Source organism: Macaca thibetana, chromosome 7 (assembly GCF_024542745.1).
Source record: "Macaca thibetana thibetana isolate TM-01 chromosome 7, ASM2454274v1, whole genome shotgun sequence".
In the NCBI taxonomy this organism is placed as follows: Eukaryota; Metazoa; Chordata; class Mammalia; order Primates; family Cercopithecidae; genus Macaca; species Macaca thibetana.
In genome coordinates, this window is record NC_065584.1 from 159,862,116 (window position 1) to 159,882,286 (window position 20,171).

Consider the following 20,171-nt stretch of genomic DNA (forward strand, 5'->3'; position numbering starts at 1 on the left):
TGAACCTGGGAAGTGGAGGCTGCACTGAGTCAAGATCAAACCATGGCACTCCAGCTTGGGTGACAGAGTGAGACTCCACCTCAAAAAAAAAGAAAAAAGAGAGAGAAAATATCCACTTTTAGTCACCCTTCCACAGATCCTGGATGAGCCCCCAAAGTGTTACAGGACCCTTGGGGTGTCACTTTGCCAGCTGGAAACCTCTGTGGCCAGTGGCACCTTTGCCCAAGTTTTGCTCTGGGCTGCTGGGCTCCCAACCACTGTGCACAGCCAGGCACTCTGACTGCGGCTGAGTGGGCACCTCCAGATGCTGGCATGGGCAATGGCTCCCCGCAAGGCTGCAGCTAGACCAGGTGTACCATAAGTAGCTTCCACAGTTGATGCTGGGGAATGTGGTGGTGCCCAGAAGCTTGGAGATGCCAGGAACCACAGAGCCCTAAAGAGGATGTCACAGCCCTGGTTTGGGGAGCTCCTAGGTCTAGGCTCCCTGAAGGGCTGCAGCTCTTCTCTCCTTCTCTCTTCTCTCCTTGTCATGCACAACATGGTGAGCAAGGGGCATGTTTCAGCCCTGTTTGTGTTGTAGCTCTTTTAGCCCTGTCATTTGGCAGGTCGTAAGTTCTTGTCCTGCATCCAGGAAGAATTAGGTATGCAGACAAGTGAAGGGTAAGCAAGATGAAGAAAAGCTTTATTGAGTGAAAGAAGAGCTTAGAGGAGACCTGAAGTGGGTAGCTCCTCTCTGTAACCAGGGTGTCCCAATGAGTGTTCAGCTCTCAGGAGAGAGGGTAGCTCCTCTCTGCAGCTGGTCATCACGTTGTCTTCTCAGCTCTCAGCAGAGAGGATAGCTCCTCTCTGCAGCTGGTTGTCCCATCATCTTCTCAAGTCTGGCTGAGTTCAGGGCTTTTATGGGCCTCAGAGGGGAGGAAGCCCATGTCAATTGGTCCATAGGAAACCATGTGAAGCCCCAGAAAAAGCATCACAAGTTCCCACTCTGGTCTGTGGTACCAGCAGCCTGGTCCCCAGCTACAGGCCCTCCCCAGCTTGAAGGTGAGGCTTCACAGGGGAACTTTCCCTTTCTGCCCAGGAGCCTGTCTCCTGCCTCCGTTCATGACGTCCAGGCTGTTCATACCAAAGGGAACCTGGAGGCCAGTGCCAAGCTGCCCTCAGCATCCCCTTGGCCTCCCTCTGGTGCTTGTCAGTGCCCAAAGTCAGGAGGGGGCTAAGGTGGCAGGGGGCTGGTGCATTAGCACTGCCCACGTGGCTGGGCTGCGACAGTACCCAGGCTTGGCCCCAACCTCGCTCTGAGATCAGAGCAGTTGCCAGAAGTGGAGAGAGGCCAGGCAGTGAGAGAAGACACCTCCAAGTCTGCACGGGGAAGGGGTTGGCCTTCCTGGGGCTCCAAGAGTGCAGAGGCGGCCTGGGTCCACAGCTACGGCTGAGTGACTGCAGCTGCTCCTTGGGAGGGTGGAGCTCCTACCTGCTCCCAGCCCCCAAAAGCACAGGGAGACCTGGATCCACAGCTGTGACTTGGGTGGCCACAGCCATGCCCAGGAATGCCAGGCTCCTGCCTGCTCCTGGCTCTCACTGGTTCCTTGGAGTGTGGCACTGCCCTGGGCCCAGGTCCTTATCAGGGCCCTTTTCTGCCTGTCCCTCCATCCTCAATTATGCTGCTCCCCCATCAGTGGGTAACTCAGCCCAGCCTCATCACAGTGGCTCCCAGGGCAGTGGGCTCTAGGGGGCTCCCAGGGATGGGCTCCAGGGACTGCCTGCCTCCTGTCTGCATTTTTCCTGCCCCCGTCATGGGCAAGGTGCAGGTGGTGCTGTGGCCCCAGCCAACCCCACACAAACCAACCCAATGCTCTTGGGGCTGGCCCCATGAGTCCCAGCTGTGCCTCTGGCTGGGCACGCATGTGCTCATGGGACACAGTGGGGAACAAGGTTGTGGTCACGGTGGAGACTCTGGGTCTGGAAGTGGGTTCTGCCCAGCCATGAGAGGATGGGGGTGATGCAACCAACTGCCTCAGGGATGCAGGGCACAGGCGACATGGGGCACAGGAGTCCCACTACTGCCACTGCTGCTCCCACAGCTCCTCCTGCCACCACCACCCATGCCTCCCTACTGCAGCCAGTGCGATGGCAGCAGCCACTTCAGATGGCCCCTTGCTGCCATCAAAAGCAGAGGCTGGACACCATGGTTCATGTCTGTAATCCCAGCACTTTGGGAGGCTGAGGCAGGCGAATCATGAGGTCAGAAGTTCAAGACCAGCTTGGCCAACATGGTGAAACCCCGTCTCTACTAAAAATACAAAAAATTAGCTGGGCATAGTGGCAGAAGCCTGTAATCCCCGCTACTCGGGAGACTGAGGCAGGAAAATCACTTGAACCCAGGAGAGAGAGGTTGCAGTGAACCGATATCATGCCACTGCACTCCAGCCCAGGCAACAGAGCCAGACTCCACCTCACCAAAAAAAATAAAAATTAAAAAAAAAAATAAAAGGCGTAACAGCCTTTTTTTCAGAACATTGTCCTGTTCTTAAAAAAAACTGTAGGCCGGGCGCGGTGGCTCAAGCCTGTAATCCCAGCACTTTGGTAGGCCGAGACGGGCGGATCACGAGGTCAGGAGATCGAGACCATCCTGGCTAACACAATGAAACCCCGTCTCCACTAAAAATACAAAAAAATTAGCCGGGCGTGGTGGCGGCGCCTGTAGTCCCAGCTACTCGGGAGGCTGAGGCAGGAGAATGGCGGGAACCCGGGAGGCGGAGCTTGCAGTGAGCCGAGATCACGCCACTGCACTCCAGCCTGGGTGACAGAGCAAGACTCCGCCTCAAAAAAAAAAAAAAAAAAAAAAAAACTGTAAAGAGTTATAAAAGGTTTATAAGAATCTTACCTTATATTCAAGCTAATTAAAACTGGATACACTTATATAATTTTATTAAAACCTAGTTTTAGCATTAAAGATGCACCAATGCATACATGAAATTTTTCTTTTGAAAAAGATTTTTATGTAACAAAGATTTTTGTGTCTTAAGTGAACTACAAAAAGCATTGGTGGGAGGGGACAGAGAAGAGACAGTCATTTGGCCTCATGTTTTCCTCATTGGGTATTGTTTACAAAGCTAAGTCTCCTCTTCATCAGAACAAACGTTTCTCCTTATAAGAAAAAAAATTTTTTGGCCGGGCGCGGTGGCTCAAGCCTGTAATCCCAGCACTTTGGGAGGCCGAGGTGGGCGGATCACAAGGTCAGGAGATCGAGACCACAGTGAAACCCCGTCTCTACTAAAAATACAAAAAATTGGCCGGGGCGCGGTGGCGGGCGCCTGTAGTCCCAGCTACTCAGGAGGCTGAGGCAGGAGAATGGCGGGAACCCGGGAGGCGGAGCTTGCAGTGAGCCGAGATCGCGCCACTGCACTCCAGCCTGGGCAACAGCGTGAGACTCCGTCTCAAAAAAAAAAAAAAAAAAAAAAAAAAAAAGAAAAAAATTTTTTTTTGAGATGAAGTATTGCTGTCACCCAGGCTGGAGTGCAATGGCACAATCTTGGCTCACTGCAACCTCTGCCTCCTGGGTTCAAGAGATTCCCCTGCCTCAGCCTCCCTAGTAGCTGGGATTACAGGCATATGCCACCATGCCCAGCTAATTTTTGTACTAGCAGCCACAGAGTTTTGGCATGTTGGCCAGGCTGGTCTTGAATTCCTGACCTCAAGTCATCTACCCACCTTGGCCTTCCGAAGTGCTGGGATTACAGATGTGAGCCACAGGCCCCACGCTAATAGATTTTGGAGTTACTATTTTGGTTAATGACTCATGGTAACCTAGGATTCTATTTTGTAATACCCAGTGTTTTAAGCCTTCAATATTTAACAAACCTTTCGAAACCAAGCTCTAACTTAAAATGAAAAAAAAAAAAAAAAAAAAAAATTAGGGCCCCTGAAGTCCAAAAAGACATATTCACCTTATTTAATGTATTAGTACTGTGTCCATAATTGGTGGGTTCTTGGTTTTGCTGATTTCAAGAATGAAGCCACAGACCCCCATGGGGAGTGTTACAGTTCTCAAAGATGGTGTGTCCAGAATTTGTTCCTTCAGATGTTCAGATGTGCCTGGAGTTTCTTCCTTCTGGTGGATTCGTGGTCTCACTGGCTTCAAGAGTAAAGCTGCAGACTCTCCTAGTGAGTATTACAGCTCATAAAGGGGGTGCAGACCCACAAAGTAAGCAACAGCACAATTTATTGCAAACAGCAAAAAAATAAAGCTTTCACACACCACAAACAAACCCCAACAAGTTACCACTGGTGGCTTGCGCAGCCTGCTTTTATTCCCTTATCTGACCCCACCCACATCCTGCTGATTGGTCCATTTTGCAGAGAGCTGATTGGTCCGTTTTACAGAGAGCTGATTGGTCTGTTTTACAGAGAGTGGATTGGACCGTTTTGACAGAGTGCTGATTGGTACATTTACAATCCCTGAGCTAGACACAGAGTGCCCATTGGTGCATTTACAATTCTCTAGCTAGACATAAAAAGTTCTCCAAGTCCCCACCAGATTAGCCAGATACAGAGTGCTGATTGGTGCATCCACAAACCCCGAGCTAGACACAGAGTGCTGATTGGTGCATATACAATCCTTCAGCTAGACACAAAAGTTCTCTAAGTCCCCACCAGACTCAGGAGCCCAGCTGGGTTCACCTAGGGGATTCCGCCGCAGAGCTGTAGGCTGAGTTGCCCGCCAGTCCACGCCAGGCACCCACACTCCTCAACCTTTGGGTGGTGGATGGGACTGGGCGCCACGAAGCAGGGAGCAGTGCCCATTTGGGAAGCTTGGTCCATGCTGGAGCCCATGGGGTGCTGCGGGGAGGGGCAGCAGTGGCGGAGTGGCTTGGGCATTGGGAGGGAGATGGCTGAGGTCCAGCGAGAATTTGAGGGTGGTGCAGTTGCACTGGCAGTGCTGGGGGACCTGGCGCACCCTCTGCAGCTGCTGGCCCGGGTGCTAAGTCCCTAACAGCCTGGGGCTGGAGGCGCCAGCCGCCCGCTCGGAGTGCAGGGTCTAAGGAGCCCACGCCCACGTGGAACTCATGCTGGCCCCTGAGGGCCACATGCAGCCCCAGTTACTGCCGGGGCCTCTCCCTCCACACCTCCTGGAAAGCAGAGAGAGCCTGCTCCAACCTCAGCCAGCCCAGAGAGGGGCTCCCACAGTGCAGTGGCGGGCTGAAGGGCTCCTCAAGTGCCGCCAGAGTGGACTCAGAGGCCGAGGAGGTGCCGAGAGCAAGGGCTGCTAGCACATTGTCACTTCTCAATACCATGCAGGAAACATTGTCAAATATAAAATGGTGTTTAACTTTCTTTGGGTTATATTTACATAAATTTGTTTTTAGTATGTGTTGCAAAATTGTATAGGATGCCCGTAATTCTGATATGCTACAGTATATGTTATTAATAATTATGACTGTGTTGAATTATTTTGTGCCACAGAGGTAACAAATTTCCTTGTCAATTGTGTCTTTGTGGCTTCCCTAAATGCTTTTGTCATCCACAGCCAATTGTTGTCTTTCTTTGGTCGTCTTTAGAAAGTAGTTTTATAATCAGCTATTAAACATTGACAGGTGCTCTTGGATGAAAGTTTCTGATAACTATGGAGATTATTATTATTATTATTATTTGAGATGGAGTTTTCTCTTTTTGCCCAGGCTGGAGTGTAGTGGTGCGATCTTGGCTCACTGCAACCTCTGCTTCCCAGGTTCAAGTGATTCTCCTGCCTCAGTCTACTGAGTAGCTGAGATTACAGGCACCCGCCACAACATCTGGCTAATGTTTTGTATTTTTAGTAGAAATGGGGTTTCATCATATTGGCTAGGCTGGTCTCGAACTCCTGACCTCAGGTGATCCACCTGACTTGGCCTCCCAAAGTGCAGGGATTACAGTCATGACCCACTGCACCCAGCTACTATGGAGATTATTACGTTAAAATAAAGAAAACAACTTTCAGGACTCTCATGGAGAGCTGAAATGTTCATAAATATCAAGCAGAACAGGAGTTAACTGAATGGACTCAACACAATAGAAAATTTAAGCAATTTTTTTTTTGCTTAAAATATTGCTGATCCTTTTTGTTTCTCAGAGTTAAGAAAACTTTTATTTTGAGCTATTTTCAGGTTTTAACAATTGAGTAAAGTATATTCCTGTGAACAAAATTTGAAGCGTATTTGTTTCTCTTTACCTGATTTCTCCAGATTTTGGAAACTATTTGTGAGTATTCTCAACTAATGGTAATGTCGTCATTTGCATAAGTGCAATAAGAATGTTTTCTTCTGCAACAGAATGCAGTTGGAGAAACTGGTTATTTTACCAAAACTTTGACTGGAATGATGTGCTTTCCTTTAAGGAATTAAACTTGACTTGTAGAGCCAATAAAAGCCCCTTGGGAAAACTGGCCTCATACCTTGTCTACACAGTCCCTGTACAGGGTTCCTGATTTGTGATAAGTAAAAACATGTCACTTTCTGAGAGTCCCAGGAGCCTCGAGGTATCTTGGGACCTCAAGAGAAGAGGAATTTACCCAACTCAGGCATTTGAGGGTACAAACCTATGGCTGGGCTCAGCTTTAAAAAAGTATTATCTGAGATTCCTTATGGAACATAGTTCCTTCAAAGCCAATTTTTTAAAAATTATTTTTTGGGTGGATCATGAGGTCAGGAGATCGAGACCATCCTGGCTAACACGGTGAAACCTCGTCTCTACTAAAAAAATACAAAAAACTAGCCGGGCGATGTGGTGGGCGCCTATAGTCCCAGCTACTCGGGAGGCTGAGGCAGGGGAATGGTGTGAACCCAGGAGGCAGAGCTTGCAGTGAGCCGAGATCCTGCCACTGCACTCCAGCCTGGGTGACAGAGCAAGACTCTGTCTAAAAAAAAAAAAAAAAAAAAAAAAAAAAATTATTTATTTTTATTTATTATTTTGAGGTGGAGTTTTGCACTTGTCACCCAGGCTGGAGTGCAATGGCACACTCTCAGGTCACTGCAACCTCTACCTCCCAGGTTCAAGTGATTCTCCTCCCTCAGCAGGGATTACACATTCCTGCCACTACATCTGCAAAGCCAATTTTAAAAGCCTATGTGAGGCCAGGCATGGTGGCTCATGCCTGTAACCCTAATCCCAGCACTTTGGGAGGCCGAGGTGGAGGGATCATGAGGTCAGGAGTTTGAGACCAGCCTGGCCAACATGGTGAAACCCCATCTCTACTAAAAATACAAAAAAGTTAGCCAGGCATGGTGGCGGGCACCAGTAATCCCAGCTACTTGGGAGGCCTAGGCAAGGAGAATCTCTTGAACCTGGGAGGCAGAGGTTGCAGTGAGCCGAGACCACGCCATTACACTCCAGCCCGGGAGACAGTGCAAGACTCTGTCTCAGAAAAAAAAAAAGCCCTATGTGAAAAATAATTATCTTTGCTGTGCCTTATGCAAATAATCAGACCAAGTATAATACAACTAAAGTTTATTTTCCAAACAAATCAATCCTATTATAATTTGTTTTTAATAAAAATAAGGACTACAGAGAGAAAAATTATGTTCCAAAAACTACAGTATACCTGTTGTTAGTTGTTGAGTTTTTATTTTTATTTTTCTTCAATTTAGACTAAATCCTAAACTTTCTGTACTACAAGTCCTCAAACTAATGCTTTCAAATCTTTATTTTTAAAACTGGGAATTGCACTCCTTATCCTAGAACTCATTATTTACCTTATAATACACTGTCAATTTAAATGCTGTGCTGAAACTGTAGATGATGAAGCCACCATGGCAAAATTATAACTGAGACAGTGAAAGAGATCTGACCTAACCAAGTCCATCTTGCTTCTAACCTCCAAGCTGTTCTTATTCATTCCTGGGCGTAGGCTGAACTGACTTTGGGAAGAATTTGGTTTATAGTTTAAAACAAAGATGATGACAGACTTTTCCCAAGGGAAATCCCTTTCTTGCCTGGGGACCAGACTGCCTTTGTAGGACTAACAAATTAGCCACAAGATTAGAAATTATGGTTTAGGAGTCATGCAGCTGGAGGCTACAAGATTCTGACCCTCCCTAAACTGCTCCTAAGATCAGTGCTTGAGATATTTTACAGACCCAGGATGTGATGGATCAACTGGCACCACCCACATTCATAAACTGGCTCATCTGATCTTGTGGTCCCCACCCAGGAACTGACTCAGTGCAACAACTGTCTCTGACCTGACCAATCAGCACCCCAGTGCTGGCTCACTGGCTTCTCCCCACCCACCAAATTGTCCTTAAAAACTCTGATCCTGGAATGCTCAGGGAGACTGATTTGAGTAATAATAAAACTCCAGTCTCCCACACAGCTCGCTCTGTGTGAATTACTCTTTCTCTATTGCAATTCCCCTGTTTTGACAAATCAGCTCTGTCTACGCAGTGGGCAAGGTGAACCCATTCAGTGATTGCAATGAGAATATTAACACCTTTGTCATGAAAGCCCCAGAACCTCAGCTCAGTATGCTGAGTATGTGGGAGTATGCTCAGACAGCTCAGACAGCTGCCACCTTGGGGTCAACACCTACCCCTTTCAGGACCCTGTCAGCAGGAAGAATTCAGAGCGATTGACAGCCTTTTCCCATCTTCATAGCCCACACCTTAAGAATAAGATACTATGAAACTAAAAGGGGGGGATTGAAACCACCTTTGCAAAAATTATAACTGAGGAAATTATGATAGCGAAAGAGATCAGACCTAATTGACTCTATCTTGCTTCTAACCTTTAAGCTGTCCTGGTTCATTCCTGAGTATAGGCTGAACAAACTTTGGGAAGGAATTCAGTTCATGGCTTGACTCTGAAAATTGATAACAGCCCTTTCCTGAAAAGACCCCCTTCTTGCCTGGGGACCAGTCTGCCTTTGCAGGACTAACAAATTAGCTACAAGATTAGAAATTATGGTTTAAATCCAGGTGCAGTGGCTCACCTTTGTAATCCCAGCACTTTGGGAGGCTGAGGCAGGTGGATCCCTTGAGGTCAGGAGTTCAAGACCAGCCTGGCCAACATGGTGAAACCCCATCTCTACTAAAGATATAAAAATCAGCTGGGTGTGGTGGTATACATCAGTAGTCCCAACTACTCTGGAGGCTGAGGCAGAAGAATCACTTGAACCCAGGAGGTGGAGGTTGAAGTGAGCTGAGATTGTGTCATGCATTGCACTCCAGCCTGGGTGACAGAGGGAGGCTCTGTCTCAAAAAAAAAAAAAAAAAAAAAAAAGATTGTGTTCTCTACTCCCAGCCCCAACCTCTCCCAAAAAAAGGACAGCTGGCAACCTTGCATGATTCCCAAAGCCTGGGCTACATTGGCCACTGGGCAGATATTAAGACCCAGGTATGAGGAAAGGAGGTTCTTGGAATCTCACAGGGCTGTCTGGTCCTCACACATATCAGGCTGTTTGCTCACCGTGCTTCCCATGGCACGCTCACACTCACACTCACACTCACCCTTCACACTCAGGTCAGGCATCTCCTCCTTCCAGCAGGGCTGGCTTCATGGGGTGAGAGCTGCATGGTCACACAGAGCCCTGTGCTCAGTAGGGCCCTGTGCTTGGTTTAACGCTCTGCTACTGACATCTTGAAATCTGAATAAGAAGCCTTGCACTTTCGTTTTGCACTGGGCCGTACAAATAACGTAGCATGCTTCCATAACATCTTTTTCTTTTTTAAAGAATTTTGTTAACCATACTATTCCTTGCAAAGCAGGGCAAATTCATAGGCAGTGCGCCCAGAGTTGGCCCATAATATCTTTCTGATGTCACCTCTCAATCTAAGCTGAATCTGGTGCCTCTCCTGGGCTCACACAGCCCCCCTTCTCACTCCCCTCCCTAACAGTCCTCTAAACTGTAAACCTTTACTCACTTATCTGTCTCCCCTCTAGACTCTGAGCTCCTTGAGGGCTGGGGCAGTCTATCTGTACCACACTATACTTAGCACACAGTACTCACTAAATGTGTGCTGAAATGAACAGAAATGGGAAGGCCTGGTCCAGTCCCCTACATGATTCTGGCCAGAGCAGGGTTTAAACCCATGTCTTACTTTGGGACAAAGACAACCCTCGCTACCCTGTCTCCTGATCAATGGCCAAAGGCCAAAATCAACCCAGATCAAAGCCAAATATAAATGTGTTTTTCTGACCTAGGACCCAAATTAATGTATCTTGTTTTTCTCAAAGGTACTCTGTTGTTTTCTAGAACAGTTCAAGCCAACTAATCCAAAAATCTTAACACTCAAGGGGGAGTGGGGGCCCTGCTGGATCACAGGGGGCTCAAACTGGTTCCAGAGGAACTGGTGAGCTGTGGGCAGTCCACATTCTTATGTGTGGGGGGGTGGAGTTTTGGGGGTTTAGTGGGGAATGCTGAGGCTGGATTTTACAGGGGCCAGAAAAGGAAGGGAAGATATGGCTTATACTAGTTCTGCCAAATCTACCATGCAACCCCCTTACAGCCATTAATTAATTAATTAATTCATTCATTCATCCATTCAAGCAGGGATGTGATAGTGAGGGAGACTGACAAGGTTCCATTCTTTATGATGCTTTTGTTCCAATCTACTTTGGAATAAAGCAGAGTCCATCAATAACATGAGGGGGGACCTGGTGCAGTGGCTCACACCTGTAATCCCAGCACTTTTGGGAGGCTGAGGTGGGCGGATCACGAGGTCAGGAGTTCCAGACCAGCCCGGCCAACATAGTGAAACTCTGTCTCTACTAACAATACAAAAATTAGCCAGGAGTGGTGGCGGGCACCTGTAATCCCAGCTACTCGGGTGGCTGAGGCAGGAGAATCGCTTGAACCTGGGAGGCAGAGGTTGCAGTGAGCCAAGATCGTGCTGCTGCACTCCAGCTTGGGCAACAGAGCAAGACTCCGTCTCAAAATAATAATAATATAATAATAATAATAATAATAGTAATAATATGAGGGAGATCCAAGTCAAAAGTGCCTGCCTCGCTCCCCGTGCTGGACAGACATCACATAAGGATCTTCTGGGCTTTTGCTGTGTTTAATGGCAGCCCCTTCCTTGGCTCTGGGACTCAGGCCCAAGTCCAGAACTGATTCAAGGCCAGTGGTTGATCTGAGAATGCAAGAGGCAATGCTGTGCTGTGATCTGAGCTGCCACCTCCCCAACAGGGCCCAGGGGCTCCTCAATTCTCTCCTCTCTCAGCTGAGTTCTCACCCAGCAGGCTCTAGACCCCATCTAACCAATTGCTGGTTGAGGCTAGACCCACAGCCACCAGGAGGTGTGTGAGGCCCAATGGGCCATCAACCCCAACAAATACTTCCAGGACACCCTCTGAGTGCCCAGCTCTGGGTCAGTTACCCTGAGGAGGGTGTGCCAAGCACCAGAAAGGAAGGGTACAGGTCTGCTTTCTAGAGCTGGGGTGTCCATGAAAGAGTTGCTGAAGGATGGAATGACCAGGTCTGGGCAAACTCTGACTTCTGGACAGTTCTGGAGTGTGGGTACAGATGATCAGTGCTTGGCTGGTCAGAAAAGGGAAAATCAGGAATGTGGGGGAGGTGAAAATAAAATGTTTCTGTTCTCTAAATTCACAAAAGGGTGGGGAAGGGAGTGGCCAGGCTCAGTGGCTCAAGTCTGTAGTCCCACTCTTTTGGGAGGCCAAAGTGGGAGGATCGCTTGAGGACAGGAGTTCAAGACCAGTCTGGGCAACATAGTAAGACCCTGTCTCTACCAAAAATGCATAAATTAGCTGGGTGTGGTGGCACAGCACTGCAGTCCCAGCTACTATACTCAGCAGGCCGAGGTGGGAGGACTGCTTGAGCCCAGGAGTTTGAGGCTGCAGTGAGCCATGATGGTGCCACTGCACTCCAGCCTGGGTGACAGAGCCAGACTCTGTCTTTTAAAAACAAGTAAAACGGCTGGGGGCGTGGGGGTGGGGGTGGGGGTGGGGGGTGGGGGATTGTTTTGGGAACTAGTCTGAAGCCAGGAAAAAGTCACATAGACTTATTTTCAACCTAGTCCAATCAGTCATTGATCACGTTATTTCAGTCCCCTGAGAGTCAACCAATCAGCAACAGCTTCATTCCAAGGACCATGCTTCTGAGAGCCAACCAATCAGCAAGGGTCTTACTACAGCGATTTGCTTCTGAAAGTCAGCCAATCCCTAACTGCCAAGGCTGAAAGTCAGCCAATCTGCACGCAGTCCAGCTTTTGAAAATCAGCCAATTGCTGCATGCCGTGCTTTCCGTACCCTATATAATATCAGCTCTAGGGTTGCTCTGGACCTGGGGTTTTTGTGAGTCAAGTTTGCTTTCTTTTTTTTTTTTTTTTTTTTTGTACTGCAAGTACTGAATTCAGTCTCATTGTCTCTGAAATATATCCTGGAGAAGGAGGACTCCAACTCTTACATGTCCCAGTGGCCCATACGGGTGTCTGTGGTACTGCCCCCCTGCCCCACACACCCCCCTCACCCCACAAATCCCCCTCCCAAGGCTAGGCAGGTCCCTGGGCCCCCTGGCCACAGCCACTTCACCAGCAGTTTCAGGGCCCCCTGGCCATTTCTCTTAAACCCCGTCCTGTTCTTTCTCCTGTGGTTTCCTGAGAAGTAGGGAGGGAGGCTGTGGCTAAAGAGACTGGGTGGAGGGGGTTTCTCCACAAAGTCTTCCCTGGGGCCCACAGGCAAGGAGGAGAGGGATCAGTCTAAGGGGGGTACACTGAGAGGAAGACACAGCCTGCTCTCCAAGTGCCAGTCTGAGAGGGACGCTGATGGATGGGGGGCACATTCGAGGGCGTCACGTCTGACTGGGTAATGTAGTCTGATGGGAGAGGCAGGATGCCTAAGTGTGCCCAGAAAAACAACTCTGGCGTTCCGAGGCCGCAAAGGGTCAGGTCTATCTTATGGGGCATGTACTAAGTACTGAGGTGAGTTGGGGACGAGGATGCAGAGAGTAGTAAGTCAGGGAAGGCTTCCTGGTGGAAGTGAAGCTTGGGGCCAGAGCGCCTCCCCCAGCCATGCTGCTGAGTCAGGGCATGGAACAGGACAACAGGGCTCACTCCTCTCTCTTCTCCCAATCCCCTCCCGCAATGTCCCACAGGCCAAGCCTCTGATGAGGTGAGCCCAAGGCTGGAGATCCTTTCAGAAGAGAGCTCTCGTGGGCTTCTTGGAAGAGGGCACTCGGGTTGGCCTGGAAGAAGGGTGGGATGGGCCACTTAGAGTGGCTGGAGCAATAAGCAGAATGAGCTTGCTCTGAAAGTTCCTGATCCTTTGCCAGCTCTGCCCCACCCCACCCCTTCCCAAACACCTTCTCCACACCTCCCCTCCCCAGCAGAGCCCAGTCTTCCCTGTGCAGCTGGTGTAGTACCCACCCATGCCCCCTCCCTGCAGTCTGGCTGGGGTGCTCTGTCCTTGGTCTCTCCACCCCCACCGTCACCCCCAAGCAAACCTCAAAGAGGCTGATTTGCGTAGCATTTGCTTATGTTTACCTGTGGCTCTTCTGTTCGGAGCCAGCCAGGAACTCCTGAGTTTGGTTCCAAGGAGCTCTACCCCTCCTGCCTGCAGGAGGACTAGGTTCCTCAGTCCTTCTCCTGAGGTCAGGCTGGGACTAGAGCGAAGCAAGCAAGGTGCCTAGGCCAAAAAACTTTAAGGAGGCTCGCCCTCTCAGGTGTACCTGAATGGGCCTGAGGGCCAGTGCCCCCTTAAATTGTGGGCCCTTAGGTGTCTCCTTGCCTTACCCACCATGCCCCCAGCTAGCCCTGACCCTGCTGGGTGTTCTGGCCTTGAGAGTCTGAAATCTTACAAAATATGCCCTAAAAGCTGGTCGTCCTGAGTCCTTGGGCTGGCCTGGGCAGACGGGTGCCTGTCCTCCTCATCTCCTTCCCTGAGCCCTTTTGGGAGAGGAAGCCAGAAGTGCTGAAGCCTGGGGCGGGTGGGACTGTGAGATCGGTACAAGGATGGGGGACCCTCACCCTCAAGGAACTGAAAACTATGTGGAAGGAGCAGAATGGTTTGCCCGCAGGGGAAACCAAGCAAACCAGGCCTTTGATTGGGACCAAAGGCAGATGCGAAACCCAGAACTCTGAGCTGACCTTGACTCCACTGAGACCTGCCCTGGGGATCGCTGGGCCCTTCCAAGAGAGATCTGAATGGTTCTGGGAGATGCCAGGTTGAAACCGGGGCCTTAGGTTCCAGGTCTCTGATGGAAATTAGCTGTGGAAGGGGACAGTTGTGAGCACCAGGAGAGAGAAGGCAGTAAGGGACCCTGTCTGTGTCAGGAGCAGGGATCTGAGAGGGGTCTCCCACATCTCCATGCCCAGGCCTCAGTACTTGGTGGGTCCTTGGGGCAACCCTCTCCCTATCTCGGCCACTGGGACTGGGGCCTGTGCCCTGGGTCCTCTCTGCAGGTAGCATGGTCATGCCTGAGCCCTTGGGCATCCCTCCTTTCAAAACTTGCCTTGAGCCAGGAGCCTCCTTGTTGAGAGCTTTGTCTAACTGGGTCTTGGGATCTCCCTTGGAGAGATGCCATAAGCTGAGATAGCCACTCTCTAAGGGGCGGGAGGAGTTAGGGTTGGGCATGTGTCAAGTGAGACACATGGAATAGGAGCCTTTCATTACTCACAAATCCGTGAGAGAAGTGAGCACCCATGAGGGCTGACAGGAATCTCGGAGACAGCAGGGTGTTCAAGTAGCAGGTAGAGAGTGAGAGAGAGAGGGGACCTGTGGGACTAAGGCCTTTATGGGGTCCAGGGCGTCACCCAGGCAGGTTTCCTGAGGAGAGTAATAATTGGTGGGTTTAGGCCGGGCACCGGTGGCGCATGCCTGTACTTTGGGAGGCCCAGGCGGGCGGATCACGAGGTCAAAAGGTAAGAGACCATCCTGGAAAATATTGTGAAACCCCGTCTCTACTAAAAATACAAAAATTAGCTGGGCGTGGTGGTGCACGCCTGTAGTCCCAGCTACTTGGGAGGCTGAGGCAGGAGAATGGCGTGAACTTGGGAGGCAGAGCTTGCAGTGAGCCAAGATCATGCCACTGCACTCCAGCCTGGGCAACAGAGCGAAACATCATCTCAAAAAAAAATAAATAAATAAAATTTAAAAATAATAATAATTGGTGGGTTTAGAGCAAGCAGGGTCACGCTGTGGCTGAGAGAGGGTCACTGGCCTATCTGCACAGTCCATGCGGGCTGTGGGGTCAGCAGGACCAGTCAAGTGGGCTGTATGTAGCTGTCCCACAGGGAGGCAGTCACCAGGAGACGGCTGCCTAAGGTAGATATCTGGATTGAGCACATAGAGGAACTGGGAGGAGGCGGGGAGCTGGAAATGGTGTCAGGGTGGACTGAGCCCTGCTTCTGGTGTAAGAAAGCCCAGATTATGTTCAAAACAGATGCCAGGACAACATCAAAGCATAGGAATTCACTACACTCCCTCTGTGCCTGGGTCACTATTTGTGGTCCTCAGAAGGGGGGCCCTGCTCAATGGTCTCTTCTGGTAGCCAGGTGGGGTTGGGGTGGTCTGTAGCCCCGTGAGGGCAGGATGGGGGCAAACCGAGTGTAGGGCGAGCATCCCCCTATGTCTGGGGAGGTGCCGAGCTAGAGCTACAACGTGTGGATGGGGGGTGCTCCCCAGTTACTCCAGGCTGCGCCTTCTGCATTCCATTCTCTGCATGTCTGGAAGGCCTGAGCTCATGGGACAGACCCCACCCTGGCAACTGGTGGGCGGGACATTGCTTTCAAGAGGTGTTTCCTCACCTTTGTTTGGGAAAGGAAGAAACAAAGATGACATAGCTGGCTGGTGATTCTGAGTCTCACCTCCCAGGGTGTGGAGTGAGCCCAAACTCCTTGCTCCCCTCATCTCCCCTGCCACCTCTCCCAGGGCTGGGGAACCCCCAGGAAGATTGAGACTCAGCTTCTACTCAACCCCCAGAAGACCTCTAATGGTCAGGCCTCCAGCCTTGGCTTGCATCCCTCCAGTGATGGGTAGCTCACTGTCCCCCAGAAAGTATTCGGTGATTAAACAAAAACAAAAACAGATTTTGGAGGTGGAGCTGAGAGGCAGTGGCCTGGGGAAGCTGGAGAGACTTGATCGTGAGCCAGAACTGGTAGGGCAGATACCACACCACTGACCCCACACCTGGAACAGTGTCTGGGGCTATGTCAGCTAATGGGGTAAGGTTCCAGGGAGGCAGATTCCAGCTCAATAAGAAGGGCCAGGCTGGGCATGGTGGCTCACGCCTGTAATCCCAGCACTTTGGGAGGCCGAGGTGGGCGGATCATGAGGTCAGGAGATCAAGACCATCCTGGCTAACATGGTGAAACCCTGTCTCTAAGTAAAAAAAAAAATACAAAAAAAATTAGCTGGGCATGGTGGTGGGCGCCTGTAGTCCCAGCTACTCAGGAGGCTGAGGCAGGAGAATGGCGTGAACCCAGGAGGCAGAGCTTTCAGTGAGCCGAGATGGCGCTACAGGACTCCAGCCTGGGCGACAGAGCAAGACTCCGTCTCAAAAAAAAAAAAAAAAAAAAAAAAAAAAAAAAAAAAAAAAAGAAGGGCCAGCCATAGTGGCTCCCCCCTGTAATCCCAGCACTTTGGGAGGCCGAGGCGACTGGATCACTTGAGCCCAGGAGTTTGAGACCAGCCTGGACAACATGGCAAAACCCCATCTCTACAAAATATACAAAACTTAGCTAGGCATGGTGGTGCACACCTGTAGTCCCAGCTGCTTGGGAGGCTGAGGCACGAGATTGCTTGAACCATGGAGGCGGAGGTTGCAGTAAGCTGAGGTCATGCCACTGCACTCCAGCCTGGGTGACAGAGCAAGATCCTGTCTCAAAAAATAAAGCACGGGCCAGGTGCGGTGGCTCACGCCTTTAATACCAGCACTATGGGAGGCCAAGACGGGAGGATCACAAGGTCAGGAGATTGAGACCATCCGGACTAACACAGTGAAACCTCATCTCTACTAAAAATACAAAAAAATATTAGCCGGGCTTGGTGGCGGGCACCTGTAGTCCCAGCTACTTGGGGGGCTGAGGCAGGAGAATGGTGTGAACCCGGAAGGCGGAGCTTGCAGTGAGCCAAGATTGCGCCACTGCACTCCAGCCTGGGCGACAGAGCTAGACTCTGTCGCAAAAAAGAATGAAAAGAAGAAGGACTAAAGACTTCCTCTTAGCAGAGCCAGGGACCAGTGATAAGGCGTTTGGGGGGCGCTAATAAGTTCTCTGTCACTGGAGGAGTGCAAGTAGAGAGTAGCCCATCATCAGGACTGCCAGGGCTTCTGGAAGGTCCCCAGCTAAAGGGATAGGACCCTACCTACTCTGGAAGGATGAGCGGGAAATGTGTCCTGACCCTAAATCCCAGCTGGCCTGTCTGAGAGGGCTGGGGGATGGGGGATGGAGAAGTGGAGCCTGGGGGTCACCTGCATGTCTCACTCTCAGGAAGACCGGCCTCTGGGTATCAGCAGCTTGCCCTTAGCTTCTTCCTTCAGCCACATTTCTATCTCAGCTGGTCCCCTGACTCAACCCCTTCTAACAGCCAGGTGAAGGCAGGACTGGGGTCAGATGCCAACTGTGCCTAGCATTGGATTAGGACACCCCTGTCTCCCTCAGACTCTTCAGGGCTGGACCTTGCCTCACTCGAGTGCCGTTTGGACCCAGGTGGGTGAGGCGGCCCTTCTCAGGGCCCTGGCTTGCTGCTGGGGTAAAGTGGCTGATGTCTGACAATAGATCTTCCCCTCTCGCCTGACCCTCCCGAGGAGAGTGGCTTCACAGCGAGGCTCAGGCAGGGCCAGGCGGCTTCACAGGCAGTGGGGGTGTGCTCACAGGGAAGTGGGGTTTGGCAACACTGCACAGGGGAGGTGTTTGGGGCCAAAATTGGATCTCTGAGCCCTAGGACCCTACAGGTCTGCCCACTCTGGGTGTGAGGCAGCGAGACGAAAGTTACCCTTGCAGTGCCCCAGCCAGCCCCGGGCCTCCCTTCTCCCTCTTCCTCCTGCCTGATGGCCCAGGGAAGCCAAGTCTGGACAGTCCCTGAGGAGACACCTGCCTTCAGCTCACCCCCAGGAGATGTGCCTTCGTTCTCTCAGCCTCAGTTTCCCCACTTGAACCATCTTTATGAGCCTGTCTCATGTGAACTGAGGTCTGAGAGGTTATCCTGCCAGGCCTGGGAGTAGGGTTGGAGGTGGGGAGGTCTTGGAGGCTACAGAAAGAAGGAGGCCGTCTCAGCCCTGGGACCTGACATCACCCATGTGGCTATCATGTGCCACTGGCCCAAGGGTGACAGATTCTATCCTAATAGAATCTATCTGCCTTTTATTCTCACCATGTGCTGATAATTCTGAACAATGCCAGTGATACAATACTTCTTTCTGAAAAAGTATTTTATTGGTCAAAGTTCTAAATGATTGCATGATTCTTGTTGAATTTTAATAATTTATAAAATAAGCTTCAAAGTAACACCTTTATTCTTTATTAGCAGCTTTTTTTTTTTTTTTTTTTTTTTTTTTTTTTTTGAGACGGAGTCTCGCTCTGTCGCCCAGGCTGGAGTGCAGTGGCGCGATCTCGGCTCACTGCAAGCTCCGCCTCCTGGGTTTACGCCATTCTCCTGCCTCAGCCTCCTGAGTAGCTGGGACTACAGGCGCCCGCCACCGCGCCCGGCTAATTTTTTTGTATTTTTAGTAGAGACGGGGTTTCACCGTGGTCTCGATCTCCTGACCTTGTGATCCGCCCGCCTCGGCCTCCCAAAGTGCTGGGATTACAGGCGTGAGCCACCGCGCCCGGCCAGCAGCTTATTTTTAAATAAACATTGTATGCTACGTGAAAGTCAAATCAGAGAATCAATTCGCTGTTATAGATTGCAGACTTAGCTGCAGTCATGTATTTCATTTGTAATTCCTAACCAGTTCCTCCTTCCTCCCTTCTTTGCTGTAGTTGCTATTCTCCAAGCCCTGTGGTATATGTCCCCATGTTTAATCAGTTGATTATAAATAAACAGTGGTAGCACAATGATTGTAAAGACAAAGACACAGAACATGAGTTCCTTCAATTCTGCTGCTCTATATGACAGCTTGGAGGTTTTATCTGTGTTTGGAATTGAAAACGAATAGTGGAAACCAGGAGATGTCATGTTTTTGCTTTTGTTTTTGAGATGGAGTCTCGCTCTGTTGCCCAGGCTGGAGTGCAGTGGTTGATCTCGGCTCACTGCAACCTCCACCTCCTGGGTTCAGGTGATTCTCCTGCCTCAGCCACTCGAGTAGCTGGGATTACAGGGTGTGCGCCACCACACTTAGCTAATTTTTGTATTTTTAGTAGAGACGGTGTTTCACCATGTTGGCCAGGCTGGTCTCAAACTCCTGACCTCTAGTGATCCACTCGCCTCAGCCTCCCAAAGTGCTGGGATTATAAGCGTGAGCCACCGCGCCTGGCCATGTTTTTGTTTAATAAATGCAAATTTTAGTTCATTATTGTCTTAGTCTGTTCCTGCTGCTATAAGAAAATTACCTGGCTGGGTGTGGCACCTCACGCTTGTAATCTCAGTGCTTCGGGAGGCCAAGGTGTAGAATCCCTTGAACCCAGGAAGTTGAGGCTGCAGTGAGCCATGATCACACCACTGCACTCCAGCCTGGGCAACAGAGGGAGATCCTGTCTAAAAAGAGGGGAAAAAATTACCTTAGGGTAGATTATTTATTTATTTATTTTTGAGACAGAGTTTTGCTCTTGTTGCCCAGGCTGGAGTGCAATGGTGCAATCTTAGCTCACTACAACCTCCGCCTCCTGGGTTCAAATGATTCTCCTGCCTCAGTCTCCTGAATAGCTTGGATTACAGGCACCCTTCACCACGCCTTGCTAATTTTTTGTATTTTTAGTAGAAAAGGGTTTCACCATGTTGGCCAGGCTGGTCTCGAACTCCTGACCTCAGGTGACCTGCCTCAGCCTCCCAAAGTGCTGGGATTATAGACATGAGCCACTGCTCCCAGCCTAGAGTAGATAATTTATAAACAACAAAAATGTACTGCTCACAGCTCTGGAGGCTGGGAAGTCCAAGATCAAGGCACCAGAAGATTCAGTGTCTGGTGAAGCCTGCTCTCTGCTTCCAAGATGGTGCCTTCTCATTGCATCTTCACCCAGCAGAAGACACAAATGCTGTGTCCTCTCATGGTGGAAAGCCAAAAGGGACAAACAGGCTCCCTCAAG

At 50.3% G+C, this 20,171-nt stretch overlaps 2 protein-coding genes across 2 annotated transcripts in view; both read right to left on the reverse strand.

The window, feature by feature from the left end:
* Nucleotides 1-13,417, reverse strand: part of LOC126960028 (cytochrome c oxidase subunit 5A, mitochondrial) — a 254,695-nt gene extending 241,278 nt beyond the window's left edge. Inside the window, exon 1 of the mRNA XM_050799915.1 lies at nt 13,408-13,417. The gene's annotated coding sequence lies outside the window, so the exon portion shown is untranslated. The remainder of the gene's footprint in view (nt 1-13,407) is intronic.
* The window catches only part of SCAMP2 (secretory carrier membrane protein 2), a 427,899-nt gene that overhangs the window by 322,910 nt on the left and 84,818 nt on the right, over nt 1-20,171 (reverse strand). The gene's annotated exons all lie outside the window — the stretch shown is intronic.